This window comes from Apus apus, chromosome 1 (genome assembly GCF_020740795.1).
Source record: "Apus apus isolate bApuApu2 chromosome 1, bApuApu2.pri.cur, whole genome shotgun sequence".
In the NCBI taxonomy this organism is placed as follows: Eukaryota; Metazoa; Chordata; class Aves; order Apodiformes; family Apodidae; genus Apus; species Apus apus.
This window is the reverse complement of record NC_067282.1, coordinates 67,399,383-67,414,046: the sequence shown is the minus strand read 5'-3', so window position 1 is coordinate 67,414,046 and position 14,664 is coordinate 67,399,383.

Genomic DNA, 14,664 nt, shown 5'->3' with positions numbered 1-14,664 from the left:
TAGAATACTGATATGACACCTGCCAAAGATCTGAGTAAGCAATTTGGACTGTTTGTTTTTTTTCCTCCACTTCTACTATTTTAAAATATATTTGCTATGATTGCAGCTAAGAAATACATCTTTTTGTAATCTAACTTCTCTTTTCATTGTCATGAAATGGCAGCAAAGCATTACTAGAAAACCTGTTAGCACATCTGGATGGAAAGATTCATCTGCCCATCCCACAAACCTTTTTATGATTTCAGAGATGGTTTTGTACTGCCTTGGAATGGAATCAAGACCATTTCAGGTTTTTCATGAAAACAACTCCTCCATCAGCACTATCCCCAACATCTAGAGGTTGGTGCACAACCAAAGGTGAACTGCCTCTGCTTCCTGATGTAAATCAAGACTTGGTTAAGTGTAGGTCTTGGTCTCCATTTTGGCTTCAATTAAACAGCATTTTTCAGAAATACAGTACTTCATCTCAACACAAAGAAAAACTGCACCCAGACCTGATGCTTACATAAACAGGCAAAGAATTTTTGCAACCATCATTTCAGTGCCAGATATGCTAACGCTGACAACTGCACCGCTGCTAAACAGCACTTGGAGTTGCAGAGGCCTGAGGAAACAGTCACACAGGGAATAGCTTCAGATCTAAAATGAGCAGGGCCAACTTACTGCCCCCAAACAAATGAGACAAGTGATGTAGTCACTGCAGTGGACTGATCCTCCATGAGTCCTGCAGTGAAGGCTGACACTTGGAAGCTAAGAGGAACCCTTCCACTGACTAATGAGCATCAAGTTTTCATCTGCAGCTTCTTGTCCTGGCTCTGTCAGACCAGTGGGATGAGAAGCCCCTCACAGGGTGCCTGTGCCTCAGGTTTCAAACAGGCTGAATTACAGTGAGTACATTTCCTGACTTCACAAAGATGTTGCAACGATGCATTTGCTGACTGCTGCACAGGAACAGTAAGCTTGTTGATCAAAGAAGGGATTTTTTTTAGGTGATAGGCATACAGTACCAAGAGATGTGATACTTATGGGCACTTTTAGCAGTTACGCACTACTGGAATAATAATCTGTTATCCCTGTATAATCACTTATATTAATAAGGTCAACAGGGACTTGTGAGTAGATTTGCAAGCTGTAAGCACAAATCATTTCACGCCCCAAAATTTCAAACTGAAGGACAGTTTTAGTTCTTCTCTTGTTTAAAAGTCTTCACCCAGTTAAGGAGCACATTTCATGTCAAGTGAAAAACGAGAGCAGCGACCACAAACGGCCTAAAGACAGTCCTGCAATGGGAAATCCACCCACTCAGGCTACTGACCAAATAGTCAGCGTTCTGCATGTCATCAGAGAAAGGGAGATCAGTTCATGAACAGGAACAAAGAACTACCTAAATCCATAACTGATGGAAATATGCACTGATGATGCACTAAATGGACTCAGAATTATGATGCTACTGAATGTCACACAGAGAGGTGACTGGGTAGTCCTAGAATATCAGAAAAAGCTCATATTATCTCATGTAACATTTTAATACTATACTACAAAGTCTGCAATTAGTGCACTTGAGGTTTCACTAACAAGGCAAGCACCCGCTCAGTTTGCAGATGTGGGTGAGTTCAGTATCCTACTGGAGTCTTGCAGCAAGTGACACAAGGTTTTGGAATACACAACTCTCAGTAAGAGACGGAGTTTGGCCCCAAACATCTAGGCAACTAAGATTGGGCTTCATAATTAAGTAACAGAATGCAAAATATGGAATACAAGAAAGCAAGTGGATTGGAAAACAACAGCCTTCCACATGTGAGTCAATAGAAAAGCCCTGCCAAAGGCCAGTCTCCAGTCTCCAATACATATTTTTAAATATGTATTGAATTGTAGATTTTAGCTTCCCAGTTCATCTCTCCTATGTTTTTGTAACAGATTGCAGTAACTTTGGAAATAAAGGCCACATGATATGGTTTGAAAGCATGCAACATTATCAGTATCAATCATCTAAATAATGCATTCTGACCGAAAAAGATATTTTCAAACTTCAAAACAGTTTCCTTATTAGTAAGTGAACATATTCTTAGTCAGAAGCTCTCACAAAGTTTATGTAGTGAACATACTTCCTCTACTGTTTACTCTTCACATTTTCTAGACCACATGGAATTTTACAAGAGGCATCTCAACAACAGATATTCAAAAAGAAGAGACTGAAGTTTCTCTTGCAGTTTGAATTGAATTTTGTTGCTTTGGGGATTACAGTAAGGCACAGGAGAGGCTAGGCAAGAATCTGTGTTGAAAGAAAATGCCTTCTACAGAGTGGTTTAATAAATTCAGGGGCTTTAATTTGTAAATGCCTAGCTTCGGATCCTTTGCAAAGCACTGATTTCCAGAAAGGGCTGAGTATTCACTTCATAAACAACAGGTCCTTCCAAAATAAATTAATTAGATAATGTATCCAAAAGTCACAAGTCAATTCTGGGGAAAAAAAAAATCACCTCAGTCTTGTACTGTGCAACAGAAGTCCCAGAATCTGATGCCCTTTTTTTTTCTAAGTTGGTAAAACTAGTTAAGATTAATATAAAAGAACAGCTGCTCCCCAAGGGATGCCCTTTCTTTTACCTTCACTTTGAGGCAAAAAAAAACAGACTGCGAAACTGTGTGGCACTCTGCTCAGTTAGAGAACGAAACTTGGTTGGTGGTTTTTAAATCAATTTGAATTTTCAGTCTAGCTTTAAAGCTGGTACACAAAGGAACTAGAAAGTCAGACTTAAATTGCAAAGAGCAGTTTTGTTGTTGGTTTTTTTTTTTTTCACTGAGGAACACCATGTATAAATAAATACACAACAAATATTCACCCTATGTGTTACCATCCACCTGACTTGACCACTCACTTGATGCCTAAACACCTGCATGACCACACCACCCATTTCCCCTGTCACCCACTCCTCACCCTCCCTCTTGTGGGAACCACAGAAACATCTACCCACACCTCACAGACAGAAAAACATTAAAACCATTACAAAAGGATTTAAAAAAAAAAAAAAAGGAAAGAAGAAAAAAAGGAGGTGTATATTTTGCATAGCTTTGAATGTGTGGGAGTTACCCACCATGGGTACAATCATGCCACCTAAGGAAATGTTGCAGGTAAGAGCAGAAGCTTGATAGCTTTCAAGAAACCCATATATGTATATAAAATTGTACTCTCCTTATAACCAACAAGGACGTTAGGAATGGAGAGGTGTTGAGAAGCAAAGAGAGGGCAGACAAATGCACTGAAAAGTGCAATGGCTTGCCCAAGATCCCACAGCAGCTCAGCTGGAGATAAGGTGCCAGATATTCTGATTTCTAGTCAAAGAATATGGTACTTCATACCACTTAGGGACACTCCAGTAATTAAAAAACCCTTGTGGGTATCGCATCAGGAGAGAGAAAAAGGCTCAGGGAAAAATCAAGAGAATGAAATGTGCTAAAACAAGATACCCATGAGAAACTAAGCCAGCACTTGCGAAGAGCCTTTCAGAGCAGAGCTGCTGCACAGAAGGACCACACCTAGCCAGAGAAAAGGAGAGAATAAACCTTGAACAACCCTCATAATCAAATAGCTTCTAGAGCTAATGTTTTGGCAGCAGGACTCGATGGTGCTGAGGTACACTCATTTGCATAGCCACTTTAGAGGCTGCAACCACCCTTAAGCTATCCAAAAAGTCTGAAATCCCTGCTCATTCATGAAAGATGTAAGTAACCCTTCTACTATTCCAATTTTTAAGAACTTGGGCAATGTACTAATGATGCTCACAGGTCCTTACCTCCACTGTCACACAAATAAATACTCGTTGAAGTTAGTGGGGAAACTTCTGTTTTCATTGGAATCAACTGGAGTATAATGTGGTTAACTTCAAGACAGTTGAGGTTTGGCTGACTGAGAAGCCCAGAAGCCTAATCCACAGATCACCTACCCAGTAGTGAACCCAGCTAGATGAGTGTGCCTTTTCAGAGTTCATGCTGATGATTCGTCTCAAAAAGGTCGGAAGACCCATGAAACACCTACATATATTTCTATGGCCTCACTCATCCTTGTAATGAGGAGCCATCTGAATACATGCTCCCAGCTATGATGCTGGACTAGGCTTCCAGATACTAATAGATACTATTAGCAGTACCCTCCTTAAGTTGCCTCTTGCAACTTGGATAAAGCGTAAGGCAAAATCATGCCAATTTAGGCACCTATGTTTTCTGCTAAGGCATGCATGCCCTTCTCATGTGGTTGTAAGAAGGTGAGCCAGCACTCAGGGGTCAGTGTCAGGAACAGCACTTCCCCCAAGCAAGCACCACAGCTCTCTCAGCAGCTTGTGTTTTCTTTAGAATTCATTTGCATCACAGCCTGAACTGGCAACAACACCACCAGGAGTGAACCTGCTCACCCAAACGCAGTGATCACAGGCAAGGGCAGTGAAGATGCAGTGATGGGAATATCAATATGGGATGAACAATTCTCAGGGGACTGGGACGGCACTTGTTTGGGTTGCAAGCTGACACACCATAGTGCATGCTGGTACTTCTTTATCTACACCAAACCTGTGAACTAGTTAAACAAAAGCAGCTCAGGTATCCTAACCCACATGGCTACCAAAGCTCTGGCCAAGCTGCAGGCCAGTGCACTTCACACCAGTGGTTTGTGTGTTTGAAGCCTGAGTCCCCTCTCCATTCTGTCATAGGCATAGATAGTGCCTTCCTCCAAGTGCCTGGCTTCTGCAGAGAAAGCATCACTGGGGCATGTCCCCAGAAGATCAGGCAAAACCAAGCCTGCTACCCTCAAGCTTCGGGCTTAAGATGGCACAAAGATTCTGCCATGGAAAGGGACCCAGCTGGGAGAGTGCTGGAGGGAGCAAGCCTGAGGCAGGCAAGCCTCCCACTCTGCTGGCTGTAGGGCCATCCTTCTCCAGCAACATCTCCATCCCTGTACACCCAGCTCTCCTGCAGCAGTCAGCCACCAGCTCAGCTCTCCAGACCTCTGGCACAGGTAAAACAAGCAGCAGAGCTACAGCTAGTGTACTGCTCTGTGCCAGGATGCCCCCCTTGGCCACACAGACAATGCCCACTTTAGGCTAACTTGAAAGTCAGAGATGGAGGCTAAATGGTTCAAAAATATTTTTTTTAAATCCGTATTTGCCTTAAGACTAGGTAAGAAAGCATCTGCCCTAAATCAAACCTTGTGAAAAGGTCCAGAGGAAGTGAAAAAGTAAGATTACAATAAAAACAGGATTTCCAAAACGCTGCACATAGTGAACACAGACAAGTATTTGTTTTGGTTCTTGTAACTAAAACAACAACAAAAAAGAACATTTCATCTTGTGCTGAATTTAGCCTTTGAATGGAAGTGTCCACACCTTTATGAGACAGAAAAATAAACCAAAGGCTCCTGAATCACAATGGCCATGATTTCATTAGTGTGCAACACAAGTAGAGTGTGATAAATACAGTGTGAAGGTGATAAACCACAGTGTAAAAGCACAAAAGGGTGAGGTGTCTCCTAACAGTTGCAAAATACTGCTAGTTATTGACATAGAGAGTGTCTCATGTTCACAGAAAAGAACACTGACATGCAACCTTCTTCCTTTTTATTTTAAGAATGCAACCTTTTATTCTGACTCCTGCTTTAACACAAGTGGTATTACCAGTGCAGCAGAGCTGAAGGAGACCTCAGGCAATCATCTAGTTCACAAACTACAAGCAAATACATGTAGACTATCCTTGACATGCATCTGTCAAAAACATAAGGATAGGCCTAATTTATCCTCAGACTTCAGGAAATATACCGATAATCATGATATGTGATGCAAATACATTCAGAGGATCCTTTTAATTGCTTTTTAACTTCTACGTTTACCCTTTAACCACATTCTTTCTTTGAAAACAGGAGAGGAAATGAACCTTAATTTAAAATGAAAGCTGATGGGCTTTTGAGGACATAACCAGCTGCTAGTATCACCAAACTGTCAGTTCACTCTGGGTATGGACACACTCCTAAGAGCCGATTTAGGTGCTTCAAAAACAGTTTTTTTATTTACTCAGTTATGTAAGTCAGATCTGTGATTTACTCAGTCAAGGAAGTAATTCATAAACTCTGGGGCCCTGTGGGAGCTGAAGTACTTTTTGCATTCATGCTCTGTATTCTGACTTTATGTGTTATGACATAACATGAGTTAGCAATGTCTGCAGTACCTGCCAGCTCTCTGCAATGGCTGACTGCCCATGAGTTGCCCAAAAGTCTCGTAACGGTGCCCACTACTCTTCTGTCTTTTGCCACAATGATTTTTCTCCAGGTTGACAGGTGAAAATTGCCTGCAGTGTAGTGCAAACACTGCACATGAGCTGGCAAAAATTACTGACCTACATTGAGTTAATTCAATACAGAAATATTTCTATTTCTCCCTTGTTCAGGCACACAGTGCACCCTCCACAATAATACATGACAGAGCAAAAGGTGCTTATGACTGAAGTTGAAAATTTTTAAACCCAGCCACTAATAAGAAGACCTCAGAAGAAGGACAGAGTTTATATGGACAAAGGACAATTTTACAAATACAGAGGTTTATCAGATTAACGACTATTTTGGATTAAGTATTGCTTCATGATAGATATTAAAGTATTACCTGGCAGGTATGTGTGTATTGATGTTATATAGTAGATCTTTATTTTTCTGAGGCATCAAAGTACTATTTGGGAAAATGCGTAATTCCAAACAAAATTAGCATTCTCTCCCTCCAGAAATACCTACTGGTGTTATTTTTACAAAATATGACTTCTATCAAGTCAACCTTATTATTAAGAATAATAAGGTATACGAATAACCTTATTATTCAGATCTAGTGGGAGGTGTCCCTGCCCACGCAGGGGAGTTGGAACTCCATGATCTTTAAGGTCTCTTCCAACTCTAACCATTCTACGATTCTATGATTAGAATACTAAAAGCTCCTCTTAAATTTAAAAATCACCACAAGCTTCTTACTGCGAAAGAAGACTTAATGAGTTACTTAAACTGCTAAAATAACTGTATAGGTATATAACTCCAACAATTTTTGACACCAAAAAGAAGAAAGATATACAAGACTTCCCACTTTCATGCCTAGCAGGGTATCTCAGAAGCACGAGAAACCTAAAATGCTGAATTAGCTCACGGCTACAATGGCAGTTTAACTGACAAAAGACAGCAGTAAACTAAGGATAAAACAGCTTGTAACTATTAAAAAGGTTTGGCTTGTGTAGGATTTTTTTCTTTTTCAAAAAAGAACTTGGTGTTTCACTGACCACAACTGAAAACAGATTAGCCCTGCAGATCACGCAGCCACGCTACCTGCTTTACAGTTCTGTGCTCTCCAAGCTGCAGGGCCGACCTGAGCCCGCCATTTTGAAGACATCTCTGCATGGAAGGTTACCTGGGAGGGTCCATACCCCACTCCAAAGGGAGGGATCCTCCGTGGGCAGGACTTTAACCTCATCGCCCCAGGGAAAGGCAAGGGACTGAGGAGCTTTTGGAAAGAAGAGAAAATGTTACAGTTAGGAAGAAAAATAAATGTTTGTTATATAGCAGGTTTACCCCACTTATTTTCAAACACTGAGTTACACATTTCCTTTTGCACCTCATCTCTTAAAGTGGACTCTGTGAATACAGCAGCCTCAAAACCAGTATATCAACCCACTTAACAAGGATGCTACTGTAAAGCTGGAGATAGGAAGCTGTGCAAATAAAAGATCTGCACTCTTCACTGACTGTGTACTTCTGAACATTCAGTCTGTTAAGATCTTTAGTAATCAGTGCACCTGGGAGTTGATATCAATGTCTCCTATAACCCATTTCCAGAGATGCTCCTGATGTGGCAGTGAGCAGGTTTGTGCATCTCTCATGAGACGTGGCTGGTGCCTGATGCTGTGGCACACGCTCAAGCACCATCACATTTATGGCACCAGGAAACTTTAATAAAGCAGTTTTATCACAGCAACTGCAAAGGCAGCTTGCACTTGTTCTACAATTTTCTAGATTTTTGACTACTCAAGCCCAGAAATGTTTCTTAAAAGCATTTTTTGAGAAGTGACCTAGTCCTATACCACCCTCAAATCTAAGCATAAAGGGGAAGACTGTAATATTATAGAATGGTTTGGGTTGGAAGGGACCTTGAAGATCAGCTAGTTCCAACCCCCCTGCATGGGCAGGGACACCTCCCGCTAGACCAGGGTGCTCAGAGCCCCATCCAACCCGGCCTTGAACACTTCCAGGGAGGGGGCATCCACAACATCCCTGGGCAGCCTGTGCCGGTGTCTCACCACCCTCACAGTTAAAGCATTTCTTCCTAACATCTGGGATCATTTGGTTTGGCACACACTCCCCTCTCTCCCCCCCCCCAAAAAAAAATTCGGGTCCGCAAAGCACCGCACAGTCATTACTGCACGCCAGCTGAGAGGAACCCCAGCCTCACTGGCAGCCAAGCAGGGAAGCGGCCACACGCACCCGAAAAACTGCCGTTCTACCTATTACAGGAACAACGCTCAAACCCTCCCCACCCAACACCACCCCAGCTGCAGACGGGCTCTCGACCCCAACCTGCCCGGCGCCGAAACCACCCTTCCTTCCTTGATGGAGTTAGGCTCTTCTCAGTGATGACCAGTGATAGGACAAGGGGTAATGGGTGGAAATTGGAGCATAGGAGGTTCAAGGTGAATATACGAAAAAATTTTTTTACTGTGAGAGTGACAGAGCACTGGGACAGGCTGCCCAGGGAGGTTGTGGAGTCTCCTTCACTGGAGACATTCAAAACCCGCCTGGACGCCTTCCTGTGTGATGTGCTCTAGGTGACCCTGCTCTAGCAGGGGGGGTTGGACTAGATGATCTTTCGAGGTCCCTTCCAACCCCTAGGATTCTATGATTCTATGATTCCTTCCTTCCTTCCCCTTCCCCTTCCCCCGACGCCCCGCTGGGCCCTCTCTGCCGGGGGCTGGGGGTGACCGAGCCCCGTCCCCGCGGCACCAACACCGGGGGTCACCGCTGCTAAACGGCTCCTCCCTCCCCCCGGGCACCTCCGGCCGCCTCCTGGGGACCCCCTTTTGCCCTTCCCAGGCCGGCCCGGGAGATCGCCCCCCGGCCCACCGCCCCCCGCCCCCCCCGGGCTCGCAGCAGGGCTCGACGGGCTCGACGCCGCCGCGCTGCGGGCTTGGGCTGCGGTGCCGGGGCTGCCCGAGAGACCAGGGAGCAGCCCTCCCCGAACCCGTCGGTAAACACGCGAGTGCGCGTGTTTGCGGAGCCCTCTCCCCCGCGCCCCGGCCCTACCTGCGCGCCGGGCCCCGGGCGGAGCGGGAATGCGGTGGGGCCGGGAGGGAGGGAGGGAAGGAGGGAGGGAGGGGAGGGGGAGGCCGGCGGCATCGCGTGCGAAGCGGCCGCAGCGGGGGTGCCGCTCTGAGTCAGGGCCCGCCGCGGCGGCGGGAGCGAAAGCGAGACGCGGGCTGACTGATCTCGGCCGCCCGCGGGCGGGCTGCCTGGCACGCAAGGCTGGCTGTCCCCCCCGCTGCCCGCCGGCCGGGCCCGCACACTCCTTGCGGGACCCCTTCCCCCAGGCGCTCCTCCTGCCCCCCGGGCAGCCCCGATGCGGCTGGAGACCGGCGGGCACCTGCCGGGGATGTCGGGACAACACCGGGACCCTGGAGCGGGGTTTCTACTGTGTAAAACCTTTATTTATGGTTTTTTTTTTTTTTTCTCCCCCCCCCCCCGCGAAAAAAACCACAACCCCACAGCCCTGTGGAAAGCACGGAGCCATCCCAGAAGAGGCGGTGCCCGCGCCAGGCCTCAGCAGCCGCCCGCCGCCTCGACCCGTTCCTCCCTGGGGGCGGCTGCAGCCCCACTCTCCGTCCTCGCCTCCCCGGCTCCCTGCTGCTGCCGGCGGAGCACAGAAACGCGGGCTGCCTCTACACGATCACAGGATGTCACGGACTGGAAGGGACCTCTGGAGATCATCTAGTCCAAGCCCCCCCCCCTGCCAGAGCAGGACCCCCACAGAATCTAGGGCAGGTCGCTCAGAAACACAACCGGGCGGGTCTTGAAAGTCTCCAGAGAAGGAGACTCCACAGCCTCTCTGGGCAGCCTGTTCCAGGGCTGCGTAACCCTCACCGTAAAGAAGTTTTTCCTCATGTTGAGGTTGAACTTCCTGTGCCCTAGCTTGCATCCTTTGCCCCTCGTTGTATCACCAGGCACAACTGAAAAGAGATCGGCCCCTCCTCTTGACGCCCACCCTTCAGATATTTATATACATTAGTAAGAGCCCCTCTCAGTCTTCTCTAGACTTAAACAGCCCCAGGTCTCTCAGCCTTTCCTCCTAAGACAAGTGTTCCAGTCCCTTAATCCTCCTCATAGCCTCTGTTGGACTCTCTCGAGTAGATCCCTGTCCCTCTTGCACTGGGGAGCCCAGAACTGGACACAATACTCCAGGTGGGGTCTCGGTAGGGCAGAGTAGAGGGAAAGGAGAACCTCCCTACACCTGCTGGACACACTCTTCCTTTAGAAGGAAATGTGTGCATTTATGTGTGTGGAGGGGAGATCACCACATGGGTCTTTGAGTATGACTACCAGCCATAAATTTAACATATTCTTCCAGTCTTTGTCAGCTCTCCTTGGAAGGAGAAAATACCTTGCATTCAGGTTTCTGCTGCTAAAGGGCTTGGGCTTTTTGTTGCCATTGGGTCAGCCACTGTTCTGGCAGTGGTGCAGAGCTTGAGGCATTTGTTCGTTAGCATTAATTTGTGACTTTTCCAAGTGTTAACATAAGAGGTACGGGCAACTAGGAAGTCTAAAAGCCATCAGCACTCTGAGCCACTAAAGATGGTGTATTCACCATGATAAAAACTTTTCGAGAAAGGGTGTTTTTTTGCAGAAATCAGGAATACATGAAATGTTGTTCATCCATCTCAGAAACAACAGAAAATTGACATTTCTTAAGATTTTGTTTCAATGGACTCAGTTGAACTAGTTAGACCACAAGCTTTCCCAAAGCTTCTAAATTGATGATTACTCACAAAGAAAGTTTCTGTGACATCAGTGTCACTGAAATGAATGCTTCATTCATGAAGCCTCTCCAAGAACCTTGAAGCACTCAGTGAACTTTCACAGACATCACTTGGGAGGTGATTTCCATCCCTATTTTACAAAGAAATTACAAATCAAGCTGTTTATTCCTCCTAAAAAATGGGACCAGATGTGAAATACTTTAACTTTGAGAGTAAAATACATGGCACTGTCATTACCTGTCTCATGCATTTGCCCCAGGATCTCTTCTGGGATAAAATGCTTTTATTTTTTTTTTGCAACTGATCCTAGCTCAAATGCTGTCTCAGCGGCTATTTTCTGCTTTTAAGAAACTCAACAAAGGATGTTGCCGGTAATGCCAGGGTCAGAAGTAGCAGCAGGAGGTTGTCTGCTTTGCTCTTTGTAGGTTGCCCTACATTGTAGATAATACAGCAGATTAACCATCTGGAAGGTTTTCTGTTTACTTCTTTTAAAGCATACAAATTGATAGATAACTAGATGATCAGGAGATGCAGTACGAACAAATACAGAGATCTGTGGGCTGATTCAGTTTTGCCCCTGTATTAAAATTGGTCAGATACCAAACAGCTAATCAGCAGGAGTCTGTCTTGGGTTTTCTGAAGGTTACATTGCAGAAGAGCAAGAGTTGTAACAAAATTTCAAAACTTTGCTCAGTTTTAGCATGGAATCCATAGCAGTTACTGTTCTGCTGTAGCTGTGCAGTGATGCAATACAGAAATGTCTTTGGGTTGCATTGATGAAATCACACAACAGGCTTAAAACACAACATGAGCCTGCTATACTTCCCAGACTTTTTCTTGTTTTTCTTTGGCAGTGCATACAAATAGATTGAAAAGGCTGAAGCCGTGATTTTCCAGGACATCGAACTTTGAAGGCTACACTCAGGCTCTTTCATGTGACTCATGACTTTCACTCTTTCAGAAAGAAACACTTCTGAAGTGCCAAAAGAACAAGCTCTATCCCGAGAAAATTAGAAATTCTGAATTCTTCCCAGGGGGCAGGAGGGGGTTTTAGCTTCAGGGCTTCTCCTACAAGGGTTGTATTTGGGAAAAAAGAGAGGAAGACTAAGCAGACACATGCAAAACAATCAGGTAGGAAATCATCTCTGTAGCAGAAAGCTGAAGTTTCTGTCTTTTTCATGTGGTAAACGCTCTTATTGACCCCAAGTGCTTATTCTAAACCTTCTAAATACTGGCACATTTACACAACATATATGCATGTCCACGTTCCACATTCAGGGAGGCACAGTCTAAGCAAAAAAAGGCAACAGTGAAGAAATCAGCAAAAGAGCTCTGCAGAAATGGGGAAGCAAACAGAGATGGAAGAACTTGCTGCTTTGTATGGGGGCACTTATTTCATTCTGATTATGCATGGTATCAAGCAGCTGCTGAGACACAGAAAATGTGAAATTAGTTTTGATTTTTGTTCCAGACAAATGGTTAAGTGTAAGTTTATATAGCTGATTCAACTGACAGTAACAAAACCAAAACAACAACAAAACATGGGGGACTCAGTCCTCCTGTACCATTAACAGCCTACAAAATTACTCCAACAGGTCAACAGCTACAACATGTTCGAGTTTGTGCTGATGCGAAACCTTCTCAGTGGCAAAGATCTTGGGAGAGAAAATTCAAACTGGAGAATCAGGTACTGCTGGCAGTCTTTCTGATCATGGAGAAAGAGGACACATTTTCAGTATCCAGCACTTCAGGTTGTAGAAGGAGCCTCACTGTTAACTTAGGACATTCTTCCCCCCAGTACTGTTCAAGCAATAGAAGTATTGAAGCTTGACACTGGCAAAGCCTGGTCTCCTGAGATGGTCAAAATACTGTTGTAAAATGTGGAGAACAGGTTAGAATAAAGGCCTGGAAGTCTGTATGTGGGGGTCAGGGCAGTTCTCCCACCAATGCTAGTGGGAGGCTGGCACAGAGATACTATATGGATTATGGCTTTCATCTGTTAATTAGCCTTTTGTCAGCTATTTGAGTTAATTTCCATGGTCAGATCCTTTGGGGCGAAGGGATAGCCTTGAGGAAATACATATATCTTTCAGAGCATTCGCTGCTGATTCCCTTTCTTCCTTCAATCTCTATTGTTTCTCCCTCCTCTGTAGTGATCCCTCATCTCTCCCCTTACTCTTTTGCACACTTCATGGGAAGGGCCAAACACTGACATCTGCCAGTTCCTCCTTGGGCTTCTCTGCTTTTTCTCCTTCACCAACTCAATTGTTGATTACCTGGCAATCTAGAAATAGTGTCAGAGAGCAGCAAGAGCTGGGATATTCCAAGAGGGAGGACAAGCAAGGAGTCAGCAGAGACCACAGCATGGGTAGGGACACCTCGAGCCAGGGCACAGTCCCGCTGTATCCAAGTAGAGGTGAGGTAATAACTGTGACAGAGTCCTTCAGCAGCACCAAGCAAGGGAGCCCACTGAGGACCGCAGAAGGCAGAGCTGGAGCCAAGCTTATGGCACAGTTCCAGGGTGTGTCCAGGAAGCACAACCAGGGATGGCCACCTACAACATAGATCCAGCATCCATGCAAGAAAACCCACCAGCAGGGACCAGCCACAGGTCTAGTACCCAGAGCTTGAGCTTACATATGTTTCCTGGGTCCAAAGGCAGGATGTGTAGATGAGGGTCCCAGCTATTGGTGCCATTATTGGTGCTCTCAAGCCCTGATGGAGAGTTAAAAGTGTAATGCTGAAGCAGAACAAAGTTTCAGGTTGAAGACCCCAAGGAAAGGAAAGTAAACAGAGATGTGCCTTAAAAGACAGTAGTGTTGCTTTGCCGTAATTAAGCAAATCTCCTTTTGCCAGTTGTAGCAATGCTCTCTCTTTTGAGCAGTAGCTCTGCCTGTGTGCATGTGTCTCCTAGACCTACAGGCTAGCAGGGTTTTGTTTTAGCCTCCGCAGCGGGCTACCAGTGTGACTTCAGACAAATTGCCTACTTGTTTCTGCTAGCTTAGTAATGAAGTAGATGGATTTCTTGGATTGTGGACATCTGAGATGAAGCAGTTACACAGGGCTGACAATGTCCTGCCAGATCTTCATAGACAGCCCTGGGCATAGGTGACCCTCTCATAAACCGATCACCCTCTATCCTGAAGATAATGAGAAATTTCCCTCCTACTGAACAATTTCCCTCCTACTGAACAGCCTTTCCAAGGGTATTCAGCAGCCTTACTGGTTGGCTGATCAAGCACACTTTAAAAGACCTGCTCAGATCAATGGACAGTTAAGTTTCCTAGCACTTATTTTCCCAAATGATCTGAAATCTTCAGACACTTGGTACAGGTGCATCTACTTGCTTCTTACCTAACCAAGGAGCATAATCAGTAGGACACAACATTTCATGGTCTTTCCTGATGTGAGGTTGTGATTGCCATGTGGTTTCAGCTACTCCAAAGTATGCTGAGGTAGTGCCCCCACCCACCTGAGAAGAACCTGAGCTGAGTTAACTGTACTTGAATGTTCAGAGTTTGCTAACGCTGCCTGCAGCAACTTCTTGTGAATCACATCTACATTCTCAGCAGAATGGGGTGCCACGGTACATGTGATTTCGTAACAGTTGATACAAACAGGAAACTTAAG